This window comes from Stegastes partitus, unplaced genomic scaffold, assembly GCF_000690725.1.
Source record: "Stegastes partitus isolate 25-593 unplaced genomic scaffold, Stegastes_partitus-1.0.2 Scaffold1944, whole genome shotgun sequence".
NCBI lineage: Eukaryota > Metazoa > Chordata > Actinopteri > Pomacentridae > Stegastes > Stegastes partitus.
The window spans coordinates 75,042-80,662 of record NW_007579675.1 but is presented as its reverse complement, the minus strand read 5'-3'; the positions used below and the strand labels follow the sequence as shown (position 1 = coordinate 80,662).

The following is a 5,621-nucleotide window of genomic DNA, read 5'->3' as shown; positions in this document are numbered from 1 at the left end:
TGAGTCATCCCTGAAAAACCTTCTTAGATGAGAGATGAAACGTCCTCAAGCACCAAAGACAGAAGTCTGGGTGGCTTCTACTGAAGGAATTGTGATTACTTGATGACTTTATAGCTGTTATAGTCTCATTAGCAGCTACAATGTGCAGCTTTCTCTTAGTGATGAACCCAAATAACAGCTCATGTTGGTTTTGGTCATGACTTGCAATTGAGCTGCAACTGACCGGAGAATTAGTGCATCAGTTGTTTTTTATGTATCGTGTGTTAGAACGCTGTGCAGCCTGATAGAAATGATCAGGACTGTTTAAAATAATATTGGAACTGCATTTTCTCAGCCAATTGAGACACTTTTAATGGTTTGATTCAAGATTCAAGACTTTTATTTGTCACAGACACAAATATACACAGTGAAATGTGTTTAGCACCTGTTCCAGACCCAAACTATAATAATAATCATAATAATAAAGACATAGATACTTTATTTGATAGATAGATAGATAGATAGATAGATAGATAGATAGATAGATAGATAGATAGATAGATAGATAGATAGATAGATAGATAGAAAAATAATAATAATAACAATAATAATTGTTGACAGTTAAAATGAATCATGAACGTCTCTACCACGATGTGTCAGTATTTTTTTGTTTTGTTTTGTTTTGTTTATTATTTTGTTTGTAACCTGTTTATGTAACTTCCAGCCGGAAACACCCTGTCGGTCACATAACTTCACCGCGGCCCCAATACTTCTGTGTTTTGTAAATGTCGGAGCACCTGTCCTGCTTCTGTGTCCGGTAAACACCGGCGGTGAACCGGCTCGTGCGGGGAGGGGTTTCCGTGTCTGACGTCACCGGCAGGGCTTTCCTCCATGACGTCAGAGGGCGGCAGCCAGAGAGCGCGAGGCGACGCGGAGCGCGCTGCGGAGATTATCCAGAGTTTGGCCGCTGCGCTGCCGGTGCGCACTGACGACCAGAGGCCGCCGTCACCTGCCAGCACCCACCGCCGAGCCCCGCACAGGAGCGAGGCGGACACGGCCACGGAGGCAGCGCCGCGGACACCCACGCAGCTTCCAGAAAAGAGCGAGGAGCCGCGGGGAGGCGCCTGGACAGCAGCCGGAGCGGCCGCCGCATCGCTCCCCAGCCTCTCCTGTGGAGGAGACCCGGAGCTGAGCGGGTGAGTGGCCGCTGGTGAACCCTCTGCTGCGTGTTTGTCAGGGTGTCAGGGGTGGAAACGTCTTAAATAGCCTGGATGACACTTAAAACAAAGGCTGGGTGGATGTATTTACCTCCAACATGACTGCTTTCTGTATTCACTAATTTTCAGCTGAAAGAAAACCTCTGAAATGATCATGACAGAGGGGAAAAATCTCAACATGCATTGTGAGGAAACGGCTTCACTGGAAATAAACTGTAAAATGCCTCCAGCTTCCCTGTCCAAGTCATCCAGGCTGTGTGAGAGTTAAAACACATTGCTGTCTGCTCTGCCACTCCCCGGTCACTGTCTGCTCTGAGGACATGCTGTATTTTCCAAGAAAAAAAAATACATTAAACATGAACCTAGAAAGAAAGCTGGCAGCAGAACTGTGGACAGAAGAGATGTTAGGATGGAAGAGGAGCCACTGATCCACACTGACACTGCACCGTGGAACAGAAATATTTTGCTTTTACTTCTGTTTGAGGACAGATTTTGAGATCATGTGGCCTTGGAGGAGACAAAATATAAGTTTTATGTCCATAAAAATGCATGAATTTTTTTAATTTGTGGTGTTATTGGTGAAACACTCAAACTGAAAGCTGCCCGAGCAGATAAAGATCATCCAGAACTAGTTTAGGCTGTAGGTTTTGTCAATAAAAATCAGATGGAGGTTGAAATGTACCTCAACAGAGCTCCACTGTGATGTGTGTGAATATAATAAGCTGCTGTGCTGTCATGTTATTCTACAGATCCTTGTAAATAATGTTTAAAGTCTTACAGAAAAGCTCTTTAATCACCATGTAGGATTCAGTGAGTGACGTCTGAAGCTGTAGATTTGTTCAGATTTAACACATAGCAGGTGTGTGTGGTTTTTTTTTCTTTTTTACCGACCAGCTGGATGTGATTGGACATGATGAGACGCACAGAGAATCAGGAAGAAGGTTTTGACTGTTGAAAAATGAAATATATCAGGACACAGTGTACAGTCAACCTCACCCATCTGACTTCCTTTATTTAGACAAACAGGGATGCACTACTTCTACTTTTTCTATTAAGATTTGATAGTGACACGAGCTCGATTGATAAATTTACACGGCCGGTGTCTTTTTTAAAATATATTTCTTCATGCAAGACGTTAAATGCCATTCTCTGCCTTGACAAAACATAATAATCTATAAAAAAATAAGGAAAATTAAGCAAGTAAGTCCTTAACAAGGGGATTTTTTTGTTTTTTGTGAATATATTAGAAGAATTTTGTCAATAAACCAAATGAAGTGCCCAATGATCAGCTCATACGATGTAAAATTATAGAAATCTGAGGGAAAAAAATGCAGTATGAAATGCCAACGATGCAGTTGGGTTAATCTAGAAACAGGAGTTGTCGAATAATTTTTCAGACCAAGAGACTCAAGAACACAACAGCTGAACAACTACCATCATATGTTGTAGTAATTTAACATAGATTAGTATCAGAATACGTCAGTCAGACTGATCTCCATGTAAAAACTGTAGGACTGAGTTAGCATACAGTTTATTGGAGCAGCAAACTAACAAGTTTTATCCTTTTTTGTAACAATTATAGCTAAAATATGCTGTTTGCAATTGTTGTTAAATCAAATTTGGTTTCTAGCACTGAATTGAGTACTATTTTTTGGACTCCAGAGCTTTGGTAGCCTCAGCAGAACTGTACGTTTTAACAGTACACTTAAGAATGACAGAATGTATTTTGCAGTTCGCCTTTATTGATAGCCCACATTTAAGGGGAAAAAAGGAATATTTTAATGCTGAAACTGAAATCCTACACAACAAATACATATCCGAATAGTTGAATATTTGGTGGTAACCCTGTTGATTTCTTGAAATCCTGTCCTGACCCCGACTTTGGCAGCAGCTGCTCTATAAACAGTATCGCCTGTTTAACATGGTTTGTCCAACAGAGGGCGCTGACAACTTCATTCTTCTTCTGTAAAATGCTCCGCCTACTTTGTATCTTTGCCACAATTTTTCAATATCGAAATGTAAGTGTTTTCAATCAAATCAGCTTATTTTTTACGCTTTTAAATTTAAATATCCGTATTGGCTTTACAGTTGCCACTGATATTGATTTGCTATCCAACACTAGTTATGTGTTTCAGTGTGGGTCGACCAATATGTTTTTTTAGGGCTGATACCAATTATTAGCGGTCAAGAAGGCTGATAACTGATATGTGGACCTGATATACATTTGCAGGAAAAATGTCAATCGTGGTGTCAAAACTAAAGCTAAAAAACCAACAAAAAGCTGATTGCGAAGGTTTATTTATTTATTTTCTTAAAGAGCTTTTCAGCATTTATCCTTCAATGCTGATTGGCTGTTACTCGCAACCTGTAACCAATCAGATTGTACTGTGGGCGTGACATCGCTTGAGATCACAAATAGACTAATAGAGGACGCATTGTTGAATTATTTTCGGTCATTAGGAATCGGTTAAAAAATAATACTGATGATCAACAAAAAATCTGTAATGTTAATAGAGCAGGAGCAGCAATATGTTTTTCAAAAATTTCACCTAATTTAATTCTATTGTTCTAGTCGGTTAATAAAGTCGCGCTGTTGTAGTTTTACGGATCGATTCGTCCAATCTGCTCGATGCTCGATGTGTTCGATAAGGTCAGTGTTGCCTCCTGTATAATGTACCACACTAGAAATACAGTTTTCAAAATGTTCAGGGTAAAGAATTGTACTAAATTAACCTTGAACCCTGAATATCTTGGTTTACGCCTGGTTCTCTTTAAAATATTTGCTTACCGAACCAGATTTCAGGGCAGATGCTGAGAATACGTATCGCTCTATATCTATTTTATCCTTCATAAGAACCATAGAGAAGCAAATTAATGTTAATGAAAGCAGGTTTACGGTCATTCTATCTCAAATTATCAAATTTTGAGAACATTTCTTTCTCTTTCGACGATCTTTTGATTTTCTTGAAATGTTTAAAGCATAAAATATGGATATTTAGGAAGATATCTGAAATTTTTTGATTGATATTTCAAATACTTTCAAATTATCAGAGGCTGTTTGTTAAAAATCTGAGGCCATGTTTCAATGGTGATATCTGAGGAACTGTTAAAGATAAAAGCCTGAGATCACATCATTGATTCAGAATCTGTAATATTGATCCAGTCGCTCAAACAGTCTCTGATTATGAATGAGTTGAAATATAAAGACTGTAGCATTTACTCCTGAATTTTGTGTTCTTTTACATAAATAGTCACATTTACACCACGAGTTGATGCTAAAAAGAAACAAATGAATGCCTGGACAGATATTAAGTGTTTGATGCTCAGAATTTTCCTTCTTAGTGAGTCATCCATATGTTCAAATTAAATCTACATCCAAAGAAGCATCTCAGCAAAGGTTGTTTCAGGATAGATGCAGCTCTGTGGACTGTCGATTACAACACGACATCACGATTGTGTCGAATGGTCTTGAGATGACAAGATAATTTCTGTGATTTAGGAGCTTCTGCTGCAAAAGACGGATGATGTGTCATTATGATTTTATTAGAAAGTGACCAGGCTGCATCGCAAAAACAACAGCATGAGAGTTGGACGATGTCGTTCTCTTAGTGTGCGTTTGGAGTCACATGTTTTAGACCATTACCTCATCCGGAGGAGGTTTACGTTCCCGTGTCATTACGAGTCTCGGGTTACTGACAATAGCCGGGAATTACACGCTCAGTTGTCAGATGTACTTGCATTGTGCTGCTGTTTCCTCCCAGAAACCTGAACGCACGTCGTTCCCTTTACTACTGTTACCGCCGCCGTGCTCGGTTTGTGTGTTCGGTGGAGGTGTGGTGGAGCTCAGAGGTTTTGCTCTTTGCGCCTGCAGGCCCGACATTAAACATTCAGCAACTCAGCGGCGCTTCTCCTGAACGCTCCTCTAATTATAGCAGCTCCCAGCCTGGTTCTCTACCTCCACCTTCCTCTGGACTCTCCGTGTACTTTATATCTGCATGTGTGTGGGAGAGAGGTGTTAATGAGAATCAGTGGGAGAGAGAGAGAGAGAGAGAGAACTGAAACTCTCCATTTGTGTACCCATCTGCCTCCTACTGCATGCATCCCTTACCAATATAATGTTTACATTTTTCCAGATATATAGACAGACAGACAGCTCTATTAGTCATGAAGAGCCAGTTTGTGGTTATTTTATTGAGAATCAGCGCTCCCTCCTTAGTCATTTCTTATAAATTGCTCGTGTTACTCATCACTAGAGCTGGTTACCGAACCTCAAGACTTTCTGAGCGTTGACTAAAATACAAACTAGAGCTGAAAACAATCAGTCACAAATCTAATCCAAAGATATTTTGAAAATGTCCAGATAAAAGTGCAAAAATATCCTCAGTTCCAGCTTCTGAAATGTCTTCACATCATGATGCTGCCACC

General features: G+C 40.0%; 1 protein-coding gene across 1 annotated transcript in view; it reads left to right on the top strand.

Moving 5' to 3' along the window:
* The first annotated feature begins 1,034 nt into the window (after positions 1-1,034).
* Positions 1,035-5,621, top strand: part of rnf19b (ring finger protein 19B) — a 56,266-nt gene continuing 51,679 nt past the window's right edge. Inside the window, exon 1 of the mRNA XM_008303140.1 lies at positions 1,035-1,175. The gene's annotated coding sequence lies outside the window, so the exon portion shown is untranslated. The remainder of the gene's footprint in view (positions 1,176-5,621) is intronic.